The sequence below is a fragment of the Capra hircus genome, chromosome 16 (genome assembly GCF_001704415.2).
Source record: "Capra hircus breed San Clemente chromosome 16, ASM170441v1, whole genome shotgun sequence".
Classification (NCBI taxonomy): Eukaryota; Metazoa; Chordata; class Mammalia; order Artiodactyla; family Bovidae; genus Capra; species Capra hircus.
In genome coordinates, this window is record NC_030823.1 from 33,334,024 (window position 1) to 33,349,219 (window position 15,196).

The 15,196-nt window shown below is 39.8% G+C and overlaps 1 protein-coding gene across 1 annotated transcript in view; it reads left to right on the plus strand.

Annotated features, from left to right (window-relative positions):
• Window positions 1-15,196, plus strand: part of PLD5 (phospholipase D family member 5) — a 415,451-nt gene that overhangs the window by 372,365 nt on the left and 27,890 nt on the right. The window lies entirely within an intron of this gene.

Here is a 15,196-nt window from a genome sequence, read left to right on the forward strand (position 1 = left end):
CTCCTCCTGCCCTCAATCCCTCCCAGCATCAGAGTCTTTCCCAGTGAGTCAACTCTTCGCATCAGGTGGCCAAAGTACTGGAGTTTCAGCTTTAGCATCATTCCTTCCAAAGAAATCCCAGGGCTGATCTCCTTCAGAATAGATTGGTTGGATCTCCTTGCAGTCCAAGGACTCTCAAGAGTCTTCTCCAACACCACAGTTCAAATGCATCAATTCTTCGGTGCTCAGCCTTCTTCACAGTCCAACTCTCACATCCATACATGACCACAGGAAAAACCATAGCCTTGACTAAATGGACCTTGGTCGGCAAACTAATGTCTCTGCTTTTGAATATACTATCTAGGTTGGTCATAAATTTTCTTCCAAGGAGTAAGCATCTTTTAATTTCATGGCTGCAGTCACCATCTGCAGTGATTTTGGAGCCCCAAAAATAAAGTCTGACACTGTTTCCACTGTTTCCCCATCTATTTCCCATGGAGTGATGGGACCAGATGCCATGATCTTCATTTTCTGAATGTTGAGCTTTAAGCCAACTGTTCTCATATCACAGTGAAATCTATGAAAAGAGTAAAATCAATTTGAAAAAAAAAGTATTGCAAAATATCCCATATATTGACTAGATCAAGAGATCACAAGGAAATTGGATAATACTTTGAATTGAATGAAAATGAAAATGCAATATATCAAAATTTGTGGCTGCAACTAAAACAGTGACTCAAGGGAAATTTAAAACACAAAATACTTGTTTAGAAAAAAGATTTCCAATGAACAAAATAAAAAACTGGTTCTTTGAACAAATTAGCAAAATTGATAAACATCTAGCTTAACCAACCAAGGAAAATAGAGAGATGGCATAAACTATAAATAACAGGAATTCAAGAGGGGAACATAACTACAGATTCCATAGACATTAAAAAGAGAATAACAAAATGCTATAATCAACTCTATGGTGATAATTTTGATGAGTTAGATGAAATGGATCAGTTCAGTTCAGTTCAGTCGCTCAGTTGTGTCCGACTCTTTGTGACCCCATGAACTGCAGCAAGCCAGGCCTCCCTGTCTATCACCAACTCCCAGAGTTCACTCAACTCACGTCCATTGAGTTGGTGATGCCATCCAGCCATCTCATCCTCTGTTGTCCCCTTTTCCTCCTACCCCCAATCCCTCCCAGCATCAGAGTCTTTTCCAATGAGTCCACTCTTCGCATGAGGTGGCCAAAGTACTGGAGTTTCAGCTTTAGCATCATTCCTTCCAAAGAAATCCCAGGGCTGATCTCCTTCAGAATGGACTGGTTGGATCTCCTTGCAGTCCAAGGGACTCTCAAGAGTCTTCTCTCAAGAGTCTTCAATTATATACAGTTCAAAAGCATCAATTCTTCGGTGCTCAGCTTTCTTCACAGTCCAACACATCCATACATGACTACTGGAAAAACCATAGCCTTGACTAGACAGACCTTTGTTGGCAAAGTAATGTCTCTGCTTTTCAATATGCTATCTAGGTTGGTCATAAATTTTCTTCCAAGGAGTAAGCATCTTTTAATTTCATGGCTGCAGTCACCATCTGCAGTGATTTTGGAGCCCCAAAAAAATAAAGTCTGACACTTTCTACTGCTTCCCCATCTATTTCCCATGAAGTGGTGGGACCAGATGTCATGATCTTCGTTTTCTGAATGTTGAGCTTTAAGCCAACTTTTTCACTCTCCTCTTTCACCTTCATCTAGAGGCTTTTTAGTTCCTCTTCACTTTCTGCCATAAGGGTGGTGTCATCTGCATATCTGAGCTTATTGATATTTCTCCCTGCAATCTTGATTCCAGCTTGTGCTTATTCCAGACCAGCGTTTCTCATGATGTACTCTGCATATAAGTTAAATAAACAGGGTGACAATATACAGACTTGACGTACTCCTTTTCCTATTTGGAACCAGTCTGTTGTTCCATGTCCAGTTCTAACTGTTGCTTCCTGACCTTCATATAGATTCCTCAAGAGGCAGGTCAGGTGGTCTGGTATTCCTATCTCTTTCAGAATTTTCTGCAGTTTATTGTGATCCACACAGTCAAAGGCTTTGGCATAGTCAAGAAAGCAGAAATAGATGTTTTTCTGGAACTCTCTTGGTTTTTCCATGATCCAGTGGATGTTGGCAATTTGATCTCTGGTTCCTCTGCCTTTTCTAAAACCAGCTTGAACTGGAAGTTCATAGTGCGCATAATATGAAGCCTGGCTTGGAGAATTTTGAGCATTACTTTACTAGCATGTGAGATGAGTGCAATTGTGCAGTAGTTTGAGCATTCTTTGGCATTGCCTTTCTTTGGGATTGGAATGAAAACTGACATTTTCCAGTCCTGTGGCCACTGCTGAGTTTTCCAAATTTCCTGGCATATTGAACGCAGCGCTTTCACAGCATCATCTTTCAGGATTTGAAAGAGCTCCACTGGAATTCCATCACCTCCACTAGCTTTGTTTGTAGTGATGCTTCCTAAGGCCCACTTGACTTCACAAGTGGTTAGTTGCTCAGTTGTGTCTAACTCTTTGTGGCCCCATGGACTGCCAGGCTTCTGTGTCCTTGGAATTCTCCAGGCAAGAATACTAGAATGAGTTGCCATTCCCTTCTCCAGAGGATCTTCCCGATCCAGGAATCGCACCACCATCTTCTGCATTGCAGCCAGATTCTTTACCATCTGAGTCACCAGACAAGCCCACATGTACACAATGGAGTACTACTCAGCCGTAATAGAGGGAAATGATACTGCTTGCAGCAACAATGGATGGACCTAAGATTATTATACTAAGTGAAGTAAGTCAGAAGGAGAAAGAAAAATATCATGTGATATCACTTATATGTGGAATCTAAAATATGACACAAATGAACCTGTCTACAAAACAGAAAATAGACTTTTGTACATGGAGAGCAGACTTATTGCCAAGGGGAAGGGGGAGTTTGGGAGGGATGGAGGGGGAGTTTGGGATTAGCAGGTGCAAACTATAATAGTATATATAGAGTGGATAAACAACAAGGTTCTACTGTATAGCACAGGGAACTATATTCAATATCTTGTGATAAACCATAATAGAAAAAATATTAGAATGCATGTGTGTGTACATATATATATAGAACTGAATCACTTTGCTGTATGGCAGAAATTAACAAAACATTGTAAAGCAACTATACTTGAATTTTTTTTTTTTTACTTTATTTTACTTTACAGTACTGTATTGGTTTTGCCATACATTGACATGAATCCACCACGGGTGTATACAAGCTCCCAATCCTGAATCCCCCTCCCACCTCCCACCCCACATCATCTCTCTGGATCATCCCCATGCTCCAGCCCCAAGCATCCTGTATCCTGTATTGAACACAGACTGGCACTTCATTTCTTACATGATAGTATACATGTTTCAATGCCATTCTCCCAAATCATCCCACCCTCTCCCTCTCCCTCAGAGTCCAAAAGTCCATTCTATACATCTGTGTCTCTTTCGCTGTCTCGCATACAGGGTCATCATTACCATCTTTCTAAATTCCGTATATATGTGTCAGTATACTGTATTGGTGTTTTTCTTTCTGGCTTACTTCACTCTGTATAATTGGCTCCAGTTTCATCCATCTCATTAGAACTGATTCAAATGTATTCTTTTTAATGGCTGAGTAATACTCCATTGTGTATATGTACCACAGTTTTCTTATCCATTCATCTGATGGACATCTAGGTTGTTTCCATGTCCTGGCTATTATAAACAGTGCTGCAATGAGCATTGGGGTACATGTGTCTCTTTCAATTCTGGTTTCCTCGGTGTGTATGCCCAGCAGTGGGATTGCTGGGTCATAAGGCAGCTCTATTTGCAATTTTTTAAGGAATCTCCACACTGTTTTCCATAGTGGCTATACTAGTTTGCATTCCCACCAAGAGTGTAAGAGCGTTCCCTTTTCTCCACACCCTCTCCAGCATTTATTGCTTGTAGACTTTTGGATCGCAGCCATTCTGACTTGTGTGAAGTGGTCCCTCATTGTGGTCTTGATTTGCATTTCTCTGATAATGAGTGATGTTGAGCATCTTTTCATGTGTTTGTTAGCCATCCGTATGTCTTCTTTGGAGAAATGTCTATTTAGTTCTTTGGCCCATTTTTTGATTGGGTCGTTTATTTTTCTGGAGTTGAGCTGCATAAGTTGCTTGTATATTTTTGAGATTAGTTGTTTGTCAGTTGCTTCATTTGCTATTGTTTTCTCCCATTCAGAAGGCTGTCTTTTCACCTTACTTATATTTTCCTTTGTTGTACAGAAGCTTTTAATTTTAATTAGATCCCATTTGTTTATTTTTGCTTTTATTTCCAGTATTCTGGGAGGTGGATCATAGAGGATCCTGCTGTGATTTATGTCGGAGAGTGTTTTGCCTATGTTCTCCTCTAGGATTAAAGATCTAAATGTAAGACCAGAAACTATACTTGAATTTTTAAAAAAGAGCTCTATGCTTAAAGAGGTGAATTTTACTATAGGTGCACAGTACATTAATGACAATGAAAAGTAATTTTTTAAATATTTATTTATTTATTGGCTGTGCTGGGTCTTCCTTGCTGTGTGCAAGTTTTCTCTAGTTGTGACAAGTGGGAGCTACTCTTCTTTGTGGTCCATGGGTTTCTCATTGCAGTGGCTTCTCTTGTGTGGAGCACAGGCTGTAGGCATACAGGCTTCAGTACTTGTGGCACCCAGGCTCAGTAGTTGTGGAACATGGGCTTAGTTGTTCTGTGGCATGTGGAATCTTCCTGGACCAGGAATCGAACCTGTGTCTCCTGTATTGGTAGGCAGAGTCTTATCCACTGTACCACCAGGAAAGTCTGAAAAATAAATGTTTAAAAACCTGTGATTTTATAATAGTATTGTCTTCAGAAACTATCAGTAAATATTTAGTAATGCTGTGTGGTGTGGTTGTTTTGGATAATCAAGCATAAGATTTTAGAACAGACTTCTTGTAGATCCATGATTCCTATGGAGAAAACAAAACCAGTAATAGTATAAAGCATGGCTGTTTTTCAACATTCTATTGTACATATGCTAAGCTTGAGTCACCTCAGTGAATATTGATGAGCTGCTTGTATAAATGACGCTGTCTGTTTCTTACCCATAAATTATGCTCTGTGTTTCATGCTGTCATTTTAACATAGGAGCCTTTTAATATGTATGTAGGATCACTATTTCTCTATATCACAGAGATAACTAGAGAAAAAAAAATCTTGTGTTCCTTCCTCTTGATGCTTATAAAATTGCCGCATTCCAAAAAAGTTTAAGTACATGTTGTAGAAAAAAAATCTACAATTATCTGAGAAGAAGAAATTGAAGCCATTTCTCCTATAAAATCAAAGTAGGATTTTTAAATAATGAAGAAGTGGATTTATTCACTACTATATTGTCTGTATTTGCATAAATACAATGTATCAAAAATAGAAAAATTACTCTGCCCTTTCATTTAAATATTCAGGCATATACTAGTTGTATTACCTTTTTATTAATGTCAATTCTAATTTACCAGTAAAAAGGTCATTTGGAATCAAAAAGTGAAATCTATTGAATTGTTAAAAACTGAGTGAATAGAAATGTTTAATGGCAGGAAGAAAAAAAAAAAAACTGAACTGTGAAGAAAGAGAAACAAGGCACAAAAAAGAAGCTGTTTCCTTCCTTACTCACCCACACTTCCAGCCTCGTTGCTCACTCCTGGGCTTAGTAAGCAGCACTGAGAACACTAGTTGAGTCCTGGCTTGACTGAGAAATTCATCGAAGACTCTTTACTTCCTATCCACTCCCTGCTGAACTATCTCCTGCCCAACTTCCTTTAAGAAAGACAGAGAAACAGAAAACTTTCCTAAACACACTTAAGAAATTAGCAAAGGTCTAAGGGGAAAGATTTTCTAACTGCCAACATCAACAAAAGAAATGCTTCAGCGCACTTCTTTGCTCATGGACTTTGTTCATTTCTTCCTTCTTGAAATCCCTCTCAGTTTTTTAGTTTTTCAAAAATTTCTCTTATGTGACACTGAATTCTTTAAGTTCCTCTCCTGCCTTTTTGACTGGTCCTTTGTTGTCTCCTGTTAGGGGTTCCTAAGTACTGAGTTTTTCCCTTAATTAATGGTGATTTCATTCATCCATTCATTCATTTAAGAAATGCTTATCAAAAATCTGTTATGTACTAGGCACTGCAAATATAGCAGTCAACGTTGCTCTTGAAAAGGGACAGTAAAAAAGACAAAAGCACTCATAATCCATTCTGAACAGCCCACCTATTCTTCCTGCAATAATCATCTGCTCTTGTAGTGGCATCCACATTTCTGTGATATTGGTTCACCGATTTATGCCACCGGCTCAGATTCAGAGTTACCAACCCACTGAACCATCATCGAGAGCATCATGGTTTAGAGTGTGGATCCTGGAGCTGCACTGATTGTGCTCAGATTCTGATCACACTCCTTACTAAGTGTTTGGCCTTAATTGTTCTGTGCCTCAGTCCCCCTGTGTGTTAAAGGAGACAGTGATAGTGCTCACCTGACTTGGTTGTTCTGAAGACTGAGAGAGTTAATAAAAATAAAGTTTATAAAGCAGTAAGACCTCAATAAATGTTAAATATTTTCACCAATTGAATTTCACAAAGGGACTTCAAACTCAAAAGATCTGCAGTCAGATTTGCTCTGTTTAATGTTCATTCTAGTCACCCACTTTAGAAACCCAGAAGTCAGCTCTGTCTCTTTCCATTCCCTATCCCCACACATTTAATCAACCATCCTCTCAGGTCCTGCAACAGTGACCTCCTATTTCTGTGGTTTGGGACTCCAACATCTCTTCCAGGCCCTGCTTCTTGTTTCTTTGTTTCTTTCCCACCTATTCAGTGTCAAAGGAATTGGGTAATGACACTTCACTTCATTAACATTCCAAGTACAATTCCCAAACTGGTGGCCAGAGGGCCAACTCAGCAGGCTAATATTTGGGGGCTAGCCAGAAATAATAAAAAATAAAATTTCATGTCATCATGCAAGGCATACACTCCTTAGAGCAGCTTCAATCTCCTCTATTCATAAGGTTTTACATGCATTTACATCACATGTTTGTTCTGATGCCCAGGCAGTTGGGTTTCTGACCTCTAACATGTAGGGTGATGGGCCCACACTTCGTAATATACCAGCCTTTCACTTACCAGAACTTTCCCTCCCACCACTCATTCTCTCTAAGCTTATGCTCCTGACATTTCTTACCTCCCTGCCTTTGTTCACGCCCTCTATTCTGCCAGGTTTGTCCTCCCAACTCTGCTTGTTGAAACTGTTGTTTCAAGATCTTTCAAGATCTTTTTCCAATTCTCTACCCCCATGAGGCCATTTCACATCCATCTAATTTGGCAGTCATCTGCTGCTCAAGCTATTAGCCATTTTAATCACAGAGGATTTGGCCAAAACCTATGAAAATTCTCCTTATAAACCTGCAGATATGTAGGCTTCACACCTGCTGAACTCCCTCGTGATCCAGAGGTTAAAAATCCCTTCTAAATGCAATCTCTCTCTCTCTTATATGAGTCTTCCAAAATGTGGGTGATATTTCCCTTAAGCAGTTTGCAGATTCTACATTGATTTATAGCTTGTTTTTGTGCTCTCCTAACTACCACCACTCCTTCACACCCCAGCCCACCCATGCACACAGTTATACATCAGACATGCTCAATTTTTAATTACTGAATTGAACTGAATTATTTATGAAGTCTGGATACCAGCCTGTGAACTGATGAAGCAGGCACTATTTTATAAAAATTGCATTGCTTGTAAGATCGGAGAAATTTATTATTTTATATTATACAGGGACAAACACACACCTTTCTGGTAATGTTTGGTTACCAGACAGTTTTCTTTGCTATAACTGCCCTTAGGCATTTATTTCTTTTGAATTATTTATGACAGCCGTGTCTTAGTAACCCAAAAACATGTGGAAAGAATTGAGTAATTTAGCTTTCACTTTAGGTCCAAATAAGAATTTTGAAGTAGGAAAAAAAAATCTGACCTTTTAAATTTTTATTTATTTATCTACCTATTTATTAATTTATTTTCACACTCAGTGACATTACTTTCATTTGTTTCCATCAGATCACTCTTACTGACCAGTTTTATCTGCCATTGGTATTTGGTGTCCCAGTGGCTCTGCTGCATTTTTTAACATGCTCACAGGGCACATTCATGGTTAATCAGGTCCTTCTGTTCTCCCACTTGTGTTATTTTATGTGAGGGACATTGTTCTAAACAGATTATATGTGTTTGTTTAATCATTGCAGCAATCTTATGAGCATTATTATCATCTCCACTTGACAGATTAAGGAATGGGTGAGCTACAGACACAAAAGGGTAAACAACTTGCCCTGAGTCACAGTGGAGAAGGTTGTGAGGACCAGAATCCAAGCCCAAGCCCTTGCTCTATGCACTAACACAATAATCACCCTGACTGGCTGGCCATGGTACTCAGGGTTGCCAGCCAGCCCAATGATGGCCCAGACTAGGGCAGAACAGTTTCTTTTTACCATTCTGAGATGTTTCTAGAGCTCCACGGACAGGGAAGAGATGAGAACCACTGGGGTTGAGTATATAGGTATAGCATTTCATTTAAAAGCTAGGTAGCCTCCCACCCTGGTTGCTCTGCCACTTTGGTATTAGTAAAGTGTCACAGTGCCACCCATGAAGGAATTACTTAATGGGAGGAACCCGAAGAACTGTGCTCCGAGCTGCCAAGAAATGAATCAGGAGGAAGGGAACAGAATGGAGGCAAAAACATCTCTGGAACTAGAGGGGAATCCTTTTTTTTGTTTTGAAAAATGTCAGAGCTTTTCTATACTTCAAGGTCTTAAAGCAGACTGTGAGTACTGAAAGAGTTTGTTAGATTATAATATAAAAATGTAACCCACTAAGGACTGTCCACTTGCCCCTTTTTCCCACAATTAGATGACTTGGTTGCAAAAGAGTAGCATGAGATTTATACATTTGGTGGGGTTTCTGTTTTTTTAAAAAAAGAGTTTCTCTCCATCTATAGTTTGCTTAAGTATTTCATCTTTGCCTGAATAAGAAGGTAATGGGTGAAATTCTCATTGATGTTAATTAGCATCCTGGTACATATGTGTGGCCAGATGTTCATTGTACAAGCCTGAAAGGCAAATACAGTCACTCGGGTCTGGCCCAACATATGAAAAAGGGATCAAATAAAATGAACTGAAAGTGACATGATCTCAGCTTCCTCACTGCTCACTAAGAAGAGAAGAGAGAAAACAGGGATGATAGGAGGAGATGTGGTAACATTTTGGAATCATTATTCAACGCTTCTAAAGAAGCAGGATAAAATTAAAGTACTCCAAAGAATAACTGAAATGTGTTTCCAATTTGCTTCCTCCTATTCCACTCTTAACCCCATTCTTTTAAAATTCCTCCCATTAGCATTCTCTGGTTACTGTTTTATCTATTGATTTTCCTTTGACCAGATAAAGCCAAGAAATTGATGTGTGAATTCCTTACAGACAAAAGTTAAAGATGCCAAGAGGATAGTGGTACTTTGGAAAGTTTTCAGACTGTTATAAAAGATAACGCATTGACAGAAAGAAGGAAGGGAGGGAGGGAGAAACGGGAGGGAAGGAAAGGAAAAACCAAAACCCTTCATTCGTCCTACTGTTAGGGGACAAAAATTACACAACCTAGAAGTTGAGAATTACATTTTATTAGATGGACATACTGAAGACTCAAGCCTGGGAGGCAGGCTCTCAAATAGCTCTGAGATGTAAGGGAGGAGACAGGATATATAGGAGTTTTGCAAAAACAAACCAGGTAGTTTTACATCAAAAGATTTATGCTAACTAAAGAAAAAAACAAACATCTCAAGTTAATGAGGTTGTGCTTTCCTATGTATGGAAGGATTGAAATGATTCGGTCTTATTGAAATGATTCCTTTGATATGTACCTTAACTATCTAGGGCCAGTTTTTCTCCATGCAGAAACCCCTTGGGGTGAACAGTCTGGGAAGACTGCAGACAAGAAATTGATGTGTGAGTTCCTTTTAGCCAAAAGTCAAAGATGGCAAATGAATAGTGGTACTTTGGAAAGTAGCATCCTTGGTTTCTTTACGTGGCAGACAGTATTCTTCGTCTACACTATGAAGGAACACTGTGAGGTATCTGCACAGCGTTGTCAGGAGGAAGAGCCAGGACTGAAGTCGGAGGACATTATTCTGTGATCTTGCGAGTCACTTCCCCTTTAGGGATCTCAGTTTCCTTAATTTTCAAATAAGGTTGAACTAGCTGTTCTCTAAGGTTTTTACATTCTCCTTTTTTTCAATTAGTCGTGTTCCTACTGGCAAGCATTTTTATTCCCACTTGGTAACAAAGAAAACAAGACATCAGGAAGTTAAGTGGTATGGACCACCCACCGTGGAAGTGAAGGGGCCAAAGAGGACATTTCTGAGCAGGAGGCTGTCTTGAGCTGCTAAGATTCAATTCTTTATTTTCCACCCCCAGTAACAAAAATTTCACCTTGAGGGCAGAAACAAAATCGAGTTAGAGCTCCTAGTAATTAAATTTCCTGCAGTAACTCAGAATATAAATCAACCACTAACTGGATGCCTAAGAGTTGCTCAGTGTTGCAACTTCTTTTGTCTTTGTCAAGAAAATTAAAGAAATACTGGTTCACATTTCTATAAGATCATGAAAACAACAAGCCAGACACCCATAAATGATAGATTGAGCTGTGGTTAAGCTCACTTGGATTAATTATTCTGAGTCACAGTGAAGTTACAGTGAAGAACGATGCTAATGCATCCCCTTATTCTGCTGACAAGAGCATCCATCAGCTGCCTGCTTTGGCTTCTGCGTCACCAATAAAACCCACTAAACCAAGCCTGTCTCCCTTTATACTGCCTCTCATGCCCTAAGTAGGAAAGGTTTCTTTTTTTTTCCTCACTGCATTTACCTTCATAACTCCCTCCCACTAACTTTGAAAAATTAAAGGAAAATGGAGATTTTCTGGTATAATTACTTTTCCCTAATTCCTATTTTGCTTTGAAATGGAGACTATGAATATAAGTAGAAATTCCAAGGCAGAAAAAAAGAGGACACACTCATAAACAGTAGGACTTAACCCTCACCTTAAGAAACTTCTGGTACCTCTTTGAGAGCAATTCTTCCCAACGATGAAATATTAAACTAAACTTTCAGATTCCCTGCTCATTAGCTGTGTGTTTGGACATTTCCCTTAATCTCTCCAAACCTTAGTTTTCTCACCTGTGCAATGAGTTGTTGTGAAATTTAAATGAATGCAGACCTGTGAAGGGTTCCCTGGTGGCTCTGCAGTAAAGAATCTGCCTGCAATGCAGGAGATTCATGTTTGATCCCTGGGTTGGGAAGATCCCCTGAAAAAGGAAATGGCAACCCACTCCAGTGTTCTTGCCTGGGAAATCTCATGGACAGAGGAGTCTGGCAGTCTGTGGGGTCACAAAAGGGTCAGATGCGACTTAGCAACTAACCAACAACAACAAGACTTGTAAAGCATTTAGAACAGTGTCTGAAGCATAGTAAGCACTATAGTAAACTAGTACTACTTCTGTTATTTCTCCCTAAGCAGTAAGTATCTGCTGGATTGTCTCAAACTCAAACACTTCAGAAAAAGAGTCTTTTTTACAAGCAAACAAAAACAAATAATTAGACCCTATGGGAAAGCCCCAATAAATTTGGAATGGTAGAACTAAATTTTGTGTTGCTTGCATTGTTAAACTGCAAATAAAATTTACTCATTGGATCCTAAAAAATGAAAGAAAAAAAAAAAAACACTTCAGCAGGGCCTCCCATAATATCCTATTGCAAGTGACATAAGAGAACCATTGATGTAATACAAGCTGTAAATAAAATCATTACCCTTAGAAGAGATTTTTGGCAGGGTGTTCCAGGTCATTTGAGGCCCTAAACCTTTCTGAGCTCTGTGAGTTGATCACTAACACATTCCTACTTTGTGGAAAAGAGAATCAGTCTCCTCCTAAGAATAACTATCTTCCAAAGAATCATTAGCTGATAAATCTCCAACTTTTTCAAGGTAGTTTTACTCAAACAGTTGGGCCATTCAATCAACCATCAGTTGTGTGATTGAACTGAAAAGTCAGGGCAGCCCATCAGAGTACCTCCACTGATCAGTCAAAGAATCTCAGTTTAACTTTTTGTTCCTTTGATAATCTGGACATAAAAGCTCTTCAGAAGCCTAATCTTTGTTATTTTCCCCTCTGCCAGCATTTTAGAAATGTCTGTTCATAAACCTGTCCTGAATTTTGGCTCTGACTGAAAGATCTCCAAAACAAAAGCCAATTTCTTTTTTTCCCCATCTTCACTTGATACCAGCCTAAATCAAATACATATATTTAGAAATGGGTTTGAGTTATTCTAAGATTGAGAGGACGATAAACAGAGGTCAAGTTCTCTTTATATCCCGAGAGGGCAAATCTTGGCTTGTTTCATTGCCTTTGGATTTTGAAGCTGTAATGTAGTCACAGCAAAATGATGTCAGACATTGCAGAGAAAAGCTCACAAAAAGCAGCTTACACAACAGGGGGAAAGGAACACTTAATCTTTGTTTAGAATGCAGTCATTGGAAATATTAGCAGCTAGAGGAAATCTAAGTAGAGTGCACAGAGAGGCAGTGACCTCTTGCATGTTGATGATGATAAATGGTACATAAGGGGAGCCCTGGGGATGATAAATGCTGACAATGTTTATAAATACACTTCCCTCTATCTGATCATACCTAAAGGGACAAACATCATTCATAATTATGACACCATTAAAATAAGCATTTTTATTTTTTGTTTCTAGATTTTACATTAGCTTTTAAAGAATTACTTCATTAGATTTCCAGATTAAAGTGTGTGGTAGTATGCATTCCAACATAAGGTACATAACAGATTTCAGCAACACTGAGCATTTTCAGAAGCGCCACTTGACTTTAGGCTTTAAGGGTAAAGTCTCTTCCTCAAGTGCAGCCGTTCTTTATGCCTTTGTGCGTGCTCAATCGCTAAGTCGTGTCCAACATGCCCTTATGTACAACCATTATTGCCTTCATTCATTTATTCATTCCCCCTAAATGCTTCCTGCTTTGCTTCCTGGGCCGCTTCCTGTTTCAGCTGGAACCGTGTTGACTATCCGGTGCTCCCTCCACAGTGTGACTTAGGCTAGAAGAACAGCAGCCAACACACTGAGTGCTGGGCACTGTGCTTACTGCAGTAACTTGTCTGCTTCCAGCACTCATAACCCCGTGATGTGCATGTTCTGGAGATAAGGAGGTGTCATTGCCCTCAAGCCAAAAACCAGCCTGCATGCTGGAGATGAACAAGTTGCTTGTTTCAGGGAGATAGAGTGACACTATGGCCACTTGCAGGGTGTAAGGAAGATGAATTTAGGAAAGACTATAAGTCTTACGGGGTTTGGACTTTGTACAAGGTTTTACAAGGGATGGTATAAGGAAGCAGGGAATAGGGTATAAGAAAGCTCAGGATTGGATGCTATTGGAAATTGAACAACTTTGTGATTAGGTGTTTTACTAAGCCATCAGTTATGGAGGGGGATGAATTAAAGTTGAAACTGTGATTGGTAAAGAAGCAACTGTCACCTATATCAACTAGGATGGGGCTCTTCAGTCATTTCTGTTTGAACAATGCTCACATTTTGTCATTGTTCACACAGGATTATAGAGAGGTCTTTTTTTTCTTTTTCTTTCTCAATTACATTCTGGACATCCATGCATGCTCAGTTGCTTAGTTGTGTCCAAGTGCCTGTGACACTATGGACTGTAGCCCACCAGGATCCTCCGTCCCAGGCAAGAATACTGGGATGGGTTGCCATTTCGTCCTCCAGAGGATCTTTCTGGCCCAGGGATCGAACCTGTGTCTCTTGTATTGGCAGGCGAATTCTTTACCTCTGTACTACGTGGGAAGCCCTGCATCCTAGACAGTCAACAGCTGTCTTTGGCACATTCGCTTACCGATGCATCACACTATGATTTCTTTGTTGCAAGATCCTATTGGTCTCTTACTCTTGAAGGTGAAAGTCACTCAATCGTGTCCGACTCTTTGTTGACCCCATGGACTATACAGTCCATGGAATTCTCCAGGCCAGAATACTGGAGTAGGTAGCTGTTCCCTTCTCCAGAGGATCTTCCCAACTCAGGGATTGAATCCAGGTCTCCTGCATTGCAGGCGGATTCTTTACCAGCTGAGCCACATGGGAAACCCAAGAATACTGGAGTGGGTAGCCTACCCCTTCTCCAGCGGATCTTCCCAACCCAGGAATCAAACCAGGGTCTCCTGCATTGCAGGTGGATTCTTTACCAGCTGAGGCTACCAGGGTAGCCCCTCTTACTCTTGAGGCTTGTGCAGTCTTAATAAGAATAATAATTGCTAATGTATTTTAAGTGGTTACCATGTGATAGGCACTATTCTAAGCCCATAAAAACATATTAACCATGTCATGTATCATAGCAATTGTATGAAATAAATAATATTATCTCCTTTTTATGGAAGAAGAAAATTATGGTGAGAGATTAAATATCTTGTCCAAAGTCACACAGTCAGAAAGTTGTTGGGCTGGAACCTAATTCCAGGTGGCCTGACTCCAGAATCCATGATCTAAACCATTTTGTTGTGCTGCAGCTGAAAGTCAATCTTTATATTGCTGCATTATTTAAGGATTCATACCAAAAAATTTAATATTGAAGAAAAGAATCTGAAGAGCTGATATAAAATATGTTGGTGAATATGGAAAAATTATCCATAAGAGTCCAAATGCAGGGCTTCCCTGGTAGTTCAGTGGTTAAGAATCCACCTTGCAATGCAAGAGACACTGGTTCAGTCCCTGGTCCAGGAAGATCCCACATGCTTCGGAGCAACTAAACCTGTGCTCCGCAACTACTGAGCTTGTGCCCTAGAGCCTGCGAGCTGCGTCTACTGAAGCCGGCACGCCTTAGAGTCTGTGCTCTGCAACAAGAGAAGCCACCGCCATGGGAAGCCTGATCGCAGTAACAAAGAGTAAGCCCTGCTCGCTGCAACTAAGGAAAGCCCATGTGCAGCAGTGAAGATTCACCACAGCCAAAAAAATAAATAAATGCATCTTTTTAAAAAAGAGCTCAAATGCAAAAACAGGCAAAACTTCTCAAATATTTAAGCATT